The sequence below is a fragment of the Bubalus kerabau genome, chromosome 7 (genome assembly GCF_029407905.1).
Source record: "Bubalus kerabau isolate K-KA32 ecotype Philippines breed swamp buffalo chromosome 7, PCC_UOA_SB_1v2, whole genome shotgun sequence".
NCBI lineage: Eukaryota > Metazoa > Chordata > Mammalia > Artiodactyla > Bovidae > Bubalus > Bubalus kerabau.
In genome coordinates, this window is record NC_073630.1 from 106,856,014 (window position 1) to 106,869,201 (window position 13,188).

The following is a 13,188-nucleotide window of genomic DNA, read 5'->3' on the forward strand; positions in this document are numbered from 1 at the left end:
GGGCCAGGATGAGGGGAAAGGATTGGGAGCGTTACAGAAATAGGTTAGTTTGCCCAACACAGAGAAGCCAATTTTGAGACATTGAAGTTTGGAGCAGAGAGAGGGTGTATTCATGAGGAAGCCGGGGAAAAAGATAGAAAGTCCATCTCTAATCCACCTTCCTGAAGTCAGGGGCTCAAGGTGTTTATGAGATAAATAAATCTCATTTATTTATCTGGTGATGTCTGATCTGATGAGTGGGGAGCACAGAGAATGGTGATCAGAAATAAGAAATGATGGTAGGAGTTCCTTGGTGGTCCAGTGGTTAGAACTCCGTGTTTTTAACTGCAGAGGGAGTAGGTTCAGTACCTGGTTGGGAAGCTAAGATCACCCCCCACAAAAAGAAAAAGAAAATGAGGGAAATCACCATTCTACACAGGTGCAGCTGGTTACGAGTTCTTCATGTTCAGAAACTGGCAAGGTTGGCAAACTCTGAAGGTACAATTTGAGACCTTCTGTTGTCAAAATATCACTGAGCGGGCACTTTCACAAGCACAGGTAGGGGGTTGATGGTCCTAACAAGTCTTAATTGGCTGGAGTATGCGTTAGACACAACGGACTCTGGGTTCTTGAAAAGCAGCTTGGGCAAGCATCTTACTGTTAATCTAAGAAACACTTGGAGGATGTGCAAGTCTTTTCAGGCAACAATTAAAGCAAGTTTGACAATCAGGGTTGCTGCTGCTGCTAAGTCACTTCAGTCGTGTCCGACTCTGTGCGACCCCATAGACGGCAGCCCACAAGGCTCCCCCGTCCCTGGGATTCTCCAGGCAAGAACACTGGAGTGGGTTGCCATTTCCTTCTCCAATGCATGAAAGTGAGAAGGGAAAGTGAAGTCACCCAGTCATGTCTGACTCTCAGCGACCCCATGGACTGCAGCCCACCAGGCTCCTCTGTCCATGGGATTTTCCAGGCAAGAGTACTGGAGTGGGGTGCCATTGCCTTCTCCAGACAATCAGGGTAGGTGACTGGTGTATGCCTCTGACTGATGGTCACCCTCCTTTCGGTAACAGGAATATCCGGGATGGATCCCTAAATTTGATGTCCCTGTCATGGAACTCAGGACAACCCGATTCACCTGTGTCTGTGTATAGTGTGGTCATGGCTGCCCACTCCCTGGGCTCCTGGAAGGATTCAACTGAATAACGCATGTGGAGATGTCTTTTTTCAACTGGGGTAAAATATATATGACATGAAACATCATTTTAACCTTTTTAAGTGAACAGTTCAGTGGAATTTAGTGTGTTCAAAATGTTGTATAACCATCCCCTGTACCCATTTCTGGAAATTTTATCTTCCCAAAGAGAAGTTCCCTGGTAGCTCAGATGGTAAAGAATCCACCTGCAATTCAAGAGACCCCAGTTCAATTCCTGGGTCAAGAAGATCCACTGGAGAAGGAATAGGCTACCTACTCCAGGATTCTTGGGCTTCCCTGGTGGCTCAGTTGGTAAAGAATATGCCTCCAATGCAGAAGATCTGGTTTTGATCCCTGGGTTGGGAAGATCCCCTGAGGAGGGCATGGCAACCCATTCCAGAACTGGCCTGGAGAATTCCATGGACTGTATAGTTCATGGGGTTGCAAAGAGTGAGACATGACTTGAGCGATTTTCACTTTCAAACAGAAGCTCTGTACTCTTTCAACACCCAGCCCCACCATTCTCAGGGATCAGGCTGGTGGTCTCCATGTCCAGACATAGCAGGACCACTTCAGTCTGACAGCATCAGTCCCGGAGTGGGTCTCACACTACTCAACAGCTAGTTCTGGGCCTAAAAATTGAGGTCCTTCCTGTCTCTCTCCCCTCTCCTGCTATCTCCATCTTCCTTTTACTCCTTCCTCTCCCCTTCTAATATCAACTAAAAAAGTTAATGCAGGTGGTTGCAAATAAGAAAAGCATTTGTTTTTGGTCTTTAGAAAGCAATTCAGGAGACGCAGATACAGGTAACCCCCAAAGAGTGTCCCGGAAAGAGAGAGTCAGGAGCTTTAAAGACAAGCACTGCAAGACTTTTGACGTTACCTGGCGAGAACTGTGATTGACTCTGAGGCTAGTGAGAAAATATCTGCTGTGCATCCTGGCCTGTGCCCCAGCCTGCAGCTCAGACTGTGCAGATGCATCGCCTCAGTTTCCTGATCTGTGAAATGAAGATAATTCCCTCCTGCCTGCATTGCTGCCTGGATTGCTGCAAGGATTCCATGGAGCCAGGGAACGACCAGCACCATCCAGAGTCAGCGATTGAGAAAGTTCCTTTTGCCTCCCACCCCAGGGCACTATCTATGACTCTTCGAGTTATCTATTCTCCTCTGCCTCCTATAAGTTAACCGTCTTTCTTTGGGAAATCCTCCACCTTATGTAGCCAAGCTGTCTTACCGCCATACTAGTGAAGCAGAAGGATGCTGGACATCCTTTTTCCCAGTGCTGCGATGGTGCAGGCACAGGACCTAGGCTCTGCCTCTCCCGTGTGCCTGCCTCAGACACGGACTCAGAATCCAGCGAGGTAAGGGACCAGGGATGGCGGGGTGGGAGGTGGGGGTCACAGTAGGTGACCAGCTGTGGAGGCAGCTATGGTAATCACTGTGGATTTACACTGTCCTTCCTTTTCCAGCCTCAAAGATGCAAAGGTCAAAGACCAAAGCATAGGAAGCTAAATTCCTATGTTTAAGTTTTTTTTTTTTTTTTTAAATGTCATTCAGCCACTAAGTCATGTCTGACTCTTTGCAACCCCACCGACTGTAGACCACCAGGCTCCTCTGTCTATGAGATTTCCCAGGCAAGAATACTGGAGTGGGTTGCCATTTCGTTCTCCCAGGGATCTTCCAGACCCAAGGATTCAACCCACATCTCTTGCATTGCAGGCATATTCTTAACTACTGAGCCACCAGGGAAGCCCAAACTGCTATGTTGACTGGACCTAAATACATGTCTTTCAAAGGAACAGCTGACATGGCTTCTGCCCCCAAGACTCATGGACACTTAAGCAGTTCCACCTGTTATAAATTTCAGGCCAACTCCAGCTGCTGCCTTAGGCCACTGCGCCCTCTGGTGGCCATTATGAAAACCAGCAGGCCATGAGACGGGCTCTCAGGTTGGTCAGCCCCTCCTAGAAAAGAGGGGGTTGGCATAGGAAGGGGGAAACGAAGAGATAGCAGGAGGGAATGACTGACAATGGCCACCATCATAGGAAAGCGGTCACTCCAAATGTTCCCGAGGACTCGCTCCATCAGAGAATCTGGACGGGGGACCCAGAACTTGCATTATTGAAAACACTGGCTCATACTCAACCACGGCATCACTCACATTTAAAAATTATCAAGATTTTGCTTCACTGGTTTCATCTCTCCCTTCTTTCTATTGCTCATATTCCTTGCCTGGAGGGTTCTCAGTGGAATCACCCCTTCACTACATCATGTGTGTTTCTTACACACACAATTCCATTATCACACCTGACAAAGCAACAATTCCTTGGAATCAGCTGTAGAGTTCGAGGTCTAATTTCCTCTGCTGGGATCCTGTACATTTACGTGTATCCACCTATTCCTGGTTGGAGTTTCTGATGAGATTATCATCTGAGTCAGAGACATCAGTGCAGTAGATGCCCTGCCAGTATGGGTGGGCTTCATGCAATCTCTTGAGGGCCTAATAGAACAAGTATGAAATGAAATGAAGTCAAAGTCATTCAGTCGTGTCCAACTCTTTGCGACCCCATGGACTATACAGTCCATGGAATTCTCCAGGCCAGAATACTGGAGTGGGTAGCCTTTCCCTTCTCCAGGGAATCTTCCCAATCCAGAGATCGAACCCAGGTCTCCCACACTGCCGGCGGATTCTTTACCAGCTGAGCCACAAGGAAAGCCCAAGAACACTGTAGTGGGTAGGCTATCACTTCTCCAGTAGATCTTCCCGACCCAGGAATCAAACTGAGGTCTTCTGCATTGCAGGTGGATTCTTTACCAACTGAGCTATCAGGAAAGCTCAGAACAAATGTGGGGGAGGGTGAAGTCTCTGTCCTCTGGAGCTCTCCAAACTCTCCTGCTTTCAGACACCCCTGTTCCCGCTTTTTGGGCTTTTGGACTCAGATAAGAACTTACACCATCACCCACCAATTCCTAGACCTTTGGTCTTGGACTGAGTTACATCACCAGCTCTCCAACTTCTTCAGATTCCAACCCAGAGTTCTGGTATCAAATCAGCAGGTGCACTGCGCTCAGAAGATGGGAAGCAAGAGCCTTCTGGAAGTAATTATGAGGGTGAGCATTATGGGTTGAACTATGTTCCCCCGATTCCCTAAGTTGACATGACAACTCCTCATCCTCAGAATGTAACCTTGTTTGGAAAGAGGGTCCTTAGAAAGATAATGAAGTCTGAATGAGATTATTCAGGTGGACCCTGCTCTTATAAGAATCGTGTCCCTGTAAGACAGATAATTTGGAGAAGGGAATGGCAACCCACTCCTGGAGAATTCCATGAACAGAGGAGCCTGGCAGGCTACTGTCCATAGGGTTGCAAAGAGTCAGACATGACTGAGTGACAAATACTTTTTGGATGCACAGACCTAGGTAGAAAGCTATGTGAAGATGAAGGGCAAAGCTGGGAAGATGTATCTACCAGCTATAGAAGGAAAAAGTTTGCCAGCAACCCCCAGAGGCTGGGGAAGAATCACTGACCCTCACATGCTGGCCCATCAGTGAGTCTGTCCATGGGGACAGAAATGACCACCAGTGGGAAGATGGCCCTAGCTCAGCCAAGCAGAGTCCTTTCTCATGATTTGAAAGGAGTCCTTTTCTCTCCCAAAGAATTCAAGACTCTGAGGTCTCACCTGCTGACTTAGACTCCACATGGGAGAACGTCCCTGAAAAGGAGAAAACCCCTGTACTAGGTCACCCCCAAACCTGAATACCGAGTGCACTTCCAAATAGTTGCTGGAGCTGGGCTGGACGAAATTAGGAGAGGACACGTCCCTGTCCTACACTTGTACATGCACTAGAACTATTGCCATCCTGGGGTTTAGTGTTTTTCCAATATGTCCGCATTGGATTCACACTCATACTCACACCCACACTCTGGGGTTCAGATCCTGTATCCGACTCCCAGGCTGAGGACCTTCCATGACCTCCTGCCTGCCCACAGAGACTCTGAAGGGGCTTCAGAGAGTGATGGGGCAAGTTGGGCAGCTAGCCTGCCCACCCCTTTTATGGAAAGCAGAGAAAGATGACATGTTGTTCATTGATTAGCTCACTCCGCACCCACTCGTCAATATTCAGTCAGCAATTCTGTACTGAGAAGGCACGGTCACTCCTGGAAGCATTGTCCTGGTCCTGCAGACATGATGGGCACAGTTCTGCCCCTGGAGGGGAGGGTCAGGAGGGTTTCTAGGGGTGAGGGGGACTCCTGGGATGGAGAAGCAAAGGAAGGGATTCCAGATGGGAGCAAACCCTGAGGCCAGGGCAGGGAGATGAGACGCAGACAGATGCGTCCAGGGACCAGGAGCGAGCGCAGTGTGAGCAGGAGAGAGGACAGGGCAGGAACCTGCAGGGGCCGTGAGGCTGGAGGGAGCCACGGGGAGACAGAGGCGGCCGGGCCAATCAGGGCTCTGAGAATCCACCTGAAGCCACCAGGGAGCCCGTCCCCTGACCACCTCTGCCTCTGCAGAACCGTCTGCCTGGACGGAGCAAACCCAGGGGAACTGGAGGCTGTCTGAGAAGGACGCAGACCTCTAGGGCTCTGCCGCTGACAGCTGTGTGGCCTCAGACCATTACTGAACTTCTCTGAGCCTCAGTTTCCTTCTGTGCACATAGGGAAGTGCTGGTGTTTACTGGCCGGCAGTGGTGAAGACTCAAGGAGAGGGAACCCACAGGGCCAGGTGAGTTTGTTACAGTGACAGAGGCCACCCCAACCCGGCTGGGCTGTGTCCAACTGGCCCCTGTACTTTGGGTCACTCACCTCACTAGACTGCTGGAAGACAGGAAGGAAAGGGAAGAGAAACAAAGGCCTGGGTACCTAACATGAGCCTGGCAGGCACCTCCATCCATCTCTGCCCCATCTGCCAGCCAGGTAACATCACATCATTGTACAGAGAAAATCTACCAGTGACTTGCATATGGCCAAGGGGCCAGTCAGAATGAAGCCAGGACTCTGGGCAGGGGCCAGGTCTGGCCACTTGTTGCTCTTATTCTAGCTGGAAAGACATCCATCAGTGGCTCCAGCCACACAGAGGCCTGTGGCTCTGGGGATCCTTAGTAGAAAGGCCAGCATCTATGATTATGGCCCTGTTGGCCTCTGAGGGCACATCCCTTGGATACGCACTCAGGCCTCTCTGGCCCTGGCATTGCCAAGAGGCTGTCATTGCCAGTGAAATCTTCCCCAACCAGGATCAGCAGTGGGGTGGACTCTGCCCCCACGGTGCTGGCTTCTGTGTGAGCCCTGGAGACAAGCTGGATGGGGACCCCACCTGTGTTCACTAAGCTCATTAGGCAGCATGTGAGGTCATTCTGAGAACTGGGCTCCCCTGCCTGCTCTCAGGAAGTGACACTGGGGCTCAGAGAGGTGGAGGGTGTGCTCAGTTTCCACAGCTGGCGGGGTCCCGTCCTGATCTGGAGGGCAGGGGCTCTGAAGTAGCCTGGAAGTATTTCTAAACTGAGTTGAGGTTCAGTTCAGCTCAGTCGCTCAGTCATGTCCAACTCTTTGCGACCCCGTGGACTGCAGCATGCTAGGCCTCCCTGTCCATCACCAACTCCCAGAGTCTACCCAAACCATTGAGTCAGTGATGCCATCCAACCATCTCATCCTCTGTCGTCCCCTTCTCCTCCTGCCCTCAGTCTTCCCCAGCATCAGGGTCTTTTCAAATGAGTCAGCTCTTCGCATCAGGTGGCCAAAGTACTGGAGTTTCAGCTTCAACATCAGTCCTTCCAATGAACGCCTAGGACTGATGTCCTTTAGGATGGACTGGTTGGATCTCCTTGCAGTCCAAGGGACTCTCAAGAGTCTTCTCCAACACCACAGTTCAAAAGCATCAATTCTTCAGCTCTCAGCTTTCTTTATAGTCCAACTCTCACATCCATACATGACCACTGGAAAAACCATAGCCTTGACTAGATGGACCTTTGTTGGCAAATTAATGTCTCTGCTTTTTAATATGCTGTCTAGGTTGGTCATAACTTTCCTTCCAAGGAATAAGCATCTTTTAATTTCCTGGCTGCAGTCACCATCTGCAGTGATTTTGGAGCCCAGAAAAATAAAGTCAGACACTGTTTCCACTGTTTCCCCATCTATTTGCCATGAAATGATGGGACTGGATGCCCTTTATCCTTTATATCAATAACCTCAGATATGCAGATGACACCACCCTTATGGCAGAAAGCGAAGAGGAACTACAGAGCCTCTTGATGAAAGTGAAAGAGGAGAATGAAAAAGTTGGCTTAAAACTCAACATTTAGAAAATGAAGATCATGGCATCTGGTCCCATCATTTCATGGCAAATAGATGGGTAAACAATGGAAGCAGTGAGAGATTTTATTTTCTTGGGCTCCAAAATCCCTGCAGATGATGACTGTAGCCATGAAATTAAAAGACGCTTGCTCCTTGGAAGAAAAGCTATGACCAACCTAAACAGCATATTAAAAAGCAGAGACATTACTTTGCTAACAAAGGTCTGTCTAGTCAAAGCTGTGGTTTTCCAGTAGTCATGTATAGATGTGAGAGTTGGACCATAAAGAAAGCTGAATGCAAAAGAATTGATGCTTTTGAACTGTGGTGTTGAAGAAGACTCTTAAGAGACCCTTTGACAGCAAGGAGATCCAACTAGTCAATCCTAAAGGAAATCAGTCCTGAAAATTCATTGGAAGGACTGATGCTGAAGCTCCAATACTTTGGCTACCTGATGCAAAGAACTGATTCTTTAGAAAAGACCCTGATGCTGAGAAAGACTGAAGGCAGAAGAAGCGGACAACAGAGGATGAGATGGTTGGATGGCAACTTTGACTCGATGGACATGAGTTTGAGCAAGCTCCGGGAGTTGGTGATGAACAGGGAAGCCTGGTGTGCTGCAGTCCATGGGGTTGCAAAGAGTGAAACACGACTAAGCAATTGAACTGAACTGAACTCCCTTTTATCCACACCTGGTCCAGTGCTGGGCTCCACACGGCCTCTGATAGGGGAGTGGACCAGACAACCAGGGAGTCTGGATGGGTTCAGGGCCTGGGGACAGTGGGGAGCCACCAGGGGGCCGCCAGGAGCAGCAGACTCTGCATACCCTCGAATCAAGATGATTTTGGGAAACTGAGGTCGGAGGTCCTGATGGAGCGCACGTAGGTTTCAAGAGGCTTCCTTGCCTCCTAGACAACAGGGGGCAGGCATGGCTGGGACCCAGGAGCTGGGAAAAACTTCAAGGACCCAGGCCTAAAGGTAGGGCCCTTGGCCAGGATGAAGTCTAAGCAGGTGCTGGACATGCGGCTCCTGGAGGCTGTGACCCTTTCTGGTGTTCCCGGAGGCTGGGGGGGTCAGGCCCGGCACCAGCTCCTCCCTCCTGCTTCTCCATCCTCCCCTCTCTCCTCCTCCCCTCTCTCTCCCAGCCTATGTCTCCCAGGTTTGGGTGAGGTGTGCAGGTTCAGAGTGGGGACTATACTCTCAGGACGCAGGGTGTGGACCCTGGGCAGCAGCCTCGTCTGTTCTGTGAAGCCCATCTTACAGAGGAGAAACTGAGGCTGGGGGGACAGGGATCTCAAACTCTGGACTCTTCCACTGTGTCCCGAGACCCTTTTCTGTCTCCCCATTCTCCAACCCCCACTCTGCTGGGAGCAGGGAGGACTGCTATCTCCTGCTCCCCAAGAATGCCTTATAGGGTGGGGGGGGGCCTCTGAAGCCAGTTCCAAGGAGGAGAACAGAGGTGCCCCAGACCAGATCCTGAAGGACTGGTGGTGAGCTGGTCCCAGCTACCTCGCCCATCACGGGCCAAAAAACACCTCTCGGGGTGCTAATGTTCCCAAGGTGCAAGGGTCGATGGACTTGAATACTGTGCCTTCCCTGAACCACCCCCAGCCCCAGCAAAGGAGGGAGGCGAGAGGGTCAGGGAGAGGGGCCAGCTTGAGCTTTGAAAGGAGAAGAAGGAGCACAGAGACAGAAAGAGCCTACAAGCTCCCAACCTCCCCATGACTCTCCATCCACAACATGGCCCGGCTCTAGTGACTGACAGCCAACTCCTCAGCACTCTGTCCCCTCTTCCAGGAAGGCTTCCAGGATTCTCCAGGAGCCCCCAGATCATCAGAGCAGCTTCTCCTCTGGGCAGAGTCCATCAGGGCCAAGGCCTCACTCCCTAGCAAGGACATCCTGGAACCAACACATCTGTTCTCTCACCTCCAGCACAGAGTCAGGGTTCAGCGGTTGTTTACTGATGAAAAGTTGAGAAGATGACCCAGGGCAGCCTTGCAGCCCAGGGTGGAGGGAGGGATCTGTGATGTGTGAGCAGAGTGCTCTCTGTGGTCAGGCATTGGGCAGCCACTGTATAGCCCCAACAGCTTAATATCTAAACCACCCTATGGGCAGACCTATGTATCTCCATTGTACAGACCAGAAGCCCAGGGCTCTGAGTCAGACTGCCAGGAGCTGTGTGCCACCCTGCTCCAGAGTTCAGTGTCCTGTTCACACAGCAGGGAGAAGTGGAGTTGGGATGAGCTGCTGAGCTAAGCTGAGCTTTATGCGCTGCACCGTGAGTATCACACATGTCATCCAGGGGAGAAGGGGTCAGCCATGTCCATGAGCGTGACATTCATGTGTTCTTTCCACACGAAAGATAAAGGGCTCCTTCTTTGTCCCAGGGGCTGATACAGAAGAGAACAGAATGGAGCCTGTTGAAGCCTGTAGTCTAGTGGGTGAGGAGAGTGTTAACTAAATAAAAAGTTTATACACAATTGTGCTCATCAGTAAATGCTACAGAGGAGGCGGTAGAAGGTCCATGGAAGGTGTCTCAGAGTGGAGAGAAGGAAAGAATAGCAACCTGCCCAACAGAAAGTGGAGGAAGATGCTTCCCAGTATAGAGAACAGTGCGTGCAAAGGGCCTGAGGCTGCAAAGGGCTTGACCTTGTAAAGAGGATGTGGCCATGCAACCGCACTGTCGGGTAGAAGTCACCTTCCAGGTGGAGTAGGCATAGCAGACAGAAAACAGTGGGAAAGGTTCGTCATGATGGTGGGCAGTGCTTCCAGCAGCTTCTGGTTGAAATGGAGCAGAAGAGGGTGTGTGAAATGAGACCCAAAAGGCAGGTAGGACAAGTCCTGGAGGGTCTGAGATGCACGCTCAGGGCCAGCCACCTGGAGGGCAGACCCTGGGAGTGATGGACGGTTGGAAGCAAGAGGATGCTGAGTCCACCCTGCTGTGGGGACATTCTTGGCACTACGGGTAACCAGGGGGAGTCTGCCCATCAAGGGAACTGTGAGTCCCCAGGCTGGTCACTCGCCCTAGAGAACAGAGAACACTGATGTCTCAAGGATGAAATGGAAATGGTGCCAGTGTGTTCATCTCACAAACTCCCACGCGGCACAAAGAAGAGTCGGGCTGTTCTTTCTCTAGATCATCCAGAGCAAGTCATGCTTCACACGCTCATGTGCAGCTATGGCTCAGGGCAAGACTGGGTCACAAGCCAGCACCCACGTGTAACGCTGGGAACAAGCTGGCCTTGCTGTGGGGAGGGTGCTAGCACCCTGTGTTTTTCTCATGGTCCTTGGGTTCAATGTGGATTTTGTGGTGCATTTCATTGGATTCACCAAAACATGTGACATCAACTCTTGCTTGACAACAGTTCGCTACCTGCAAACAGATGGGAGGGAGGTGAGGGGTATATGTATACTTATGGTTGATTAATGTTGAGGTTTGACAGAAAACAATAAAATTCTGTAAAGCAATTATCCTTCAATTAAAAAATAAATAAATTTTTTAAAAACTCAAAAAAAAAAAAAAAAAAAAAGAATGTGCAACCTCAGGTAGTCTCTTCTGGGCTGGGCATGGCAGAGCCTGTTCTAGAAAGACCTACTCCTATGCCATAGTCTGTCCCCAAAGGGGATATTTCCCAAAGAGGCTCACTGTACTTCAGAGGCTCCTCTGAGGCCATTGTAAAAGCTTCCCCTACCCCAACCCTCCCCAAGGATCTTGCAGCCTCCAGAGCTGTGAGAAAATACATGTCTGCTGTTTAAGCCCCCTCCGTGTTACCTGTTGTGAGAGCCAAGTAGAGTAAATGGCAGCCAGAGAGGACTTAACAGCAGGAGGCAGGCTAATAGGCTGCAAAGATGCTCTGAAGCTGGTCAGTGTTGGTCCACATGCGTGAAGAAGAGATGCCAGCTCTACATGGCGGACGGAGGGGGAAGGGGTTAAAGATGCAGAGATGTAGGAAGGGGCTGCAGTGAAGGTGGTAGGTGAGCTCAGTGTTCCCCAGGAGGCCCCGGGGACCCTCGGTTTACCAGGCACTGACATCATCACCAAGCTCAGAGTGGGGGCTGCCCCTGTAGGCTGGGGCTAATGGGAGACAAGCCTTTGCAGAATGGTCTTCCTGGTGGCACTGCCAGTAACATGATGTGGAAAGGAGAGGCCAGGTGCCTGCATGTAGCTGTCAGAAGCAAGGTCAGTGCAATTATTGTGACCAACTTCAAGGTCAAAATGGCAGCAAGACCCATTTCTGACCATGGGGATGGTTACAAGGAAACGGGATACCTAAGGGCAAAATAGATGGACAGATGACATGGGTGACGTCAGCATGTCCTCTGAGAAGCAATTGAGGATCAATGGTTTAGAAGGCCAAAGGCAGACTCCTACTGAAAGTCCCAACCCCTTTCTAGGTTCCAGAGCAGACGTATGTGCGTGCTTGGTCATTTAGTCATGTCCAACTCTGTGACCCCATAGGCTGTAGTGCACAACGCTCCTCTGTCCTTGGGAGTCTCCAGGCAAGAATACTGGAGTGGGTTGCCATTCCCTTCTCCAGGGTATCTTCCTGACCCAGGGATTGAACCTGGGTCTCCTGCATTGCAGGCGGATTCTTTACCTGTCTGTGGTCTGAGCCACCAGGGAAGCCCACCAGACCAAAGCCAGTTTTCAAATCCGAAATCCATTGACTGGAGGAGAGACCGTGTGTGTCCCTGGGAGAAAGGACTCTGTAAGACCCCGAGAAGGGCATATGGTGATGACTTCCCAGCTTTTCCCTAGGTGCTTATTCAGACACAGGACTGGACACCTGAGAGAGGGCAATACTGATTTATATTTAGAGGATTGTGGCTTAACTACAGTAAAGCACTATCATCATGCGAGTCTCTGTGGTGAAGAATTCAGGAGCAGCTTAGCTGGGAATTTCTGGCTCCTGGTCTTTCATGTGGTTGAGATCAAGACGTTGGTTGGGAGTCTTGGAGCTGGAGCTGTCCTGGAGGATCAGCAGCTGACCCTCCTGGCTGCGGACATAGTTCTGCCTGTGGGCAGGACGCCTCAGCGGATCCCTACGTGGCCCCTCCACAGGCTGCTTGAATGTGCTGTGACTTCACTGCTGGATTTGTCCAGAGTGAGGGATCCAAGAGAGGACATAGTGACATGAGGCAAGGCGTGCATTTTAGTGAGGAGATGTGACGGGGGACACATGATCATGGGGTCTCTGCTCCCACTGTGAGCCCAGTTTCCAGAAGCTGCAGGCCTGAGTGAGGAATGGAGTGACCAGGTGAAGGTTCCGGCGAGCCGGAGCCTGGAGCCAACACCTGTGACTCTGGGGCGCCATCCTCTAGGAGGCATGTACACCCCAAACCCGTGGCCAGTGCACAGGGTCCCCAGTGGGTAGAATATGTGAGATGGAAACAGGAGGGCCTCATGTATCATCAGTCCCAGCAACCTACTTGGGAATTGGACTCTCACATGCACGACTCTGGACTCTGCAGGTTCAGAGGTTTGGCATCCAAAGGAGGGATGTATCCACCAGGTGACAACCTACTGGTGGCCCTGGTCCCTTTGCACTGCTTGTGCCAAGAGACCAGCAGACGAGGGGAAGGGCCAGCAGTCTAGCGGGGATCACTGATGGAGACCACAGGAGGAGGTAGTTCAGGCGGGCTGAACACAGGGAGGCAGGGAAGGCTCAGATGGTAACAGATGTGCACGTCTCTGGCTGCCTTTTCCTGATGGGGAAGGTGAACGGACAGGTGA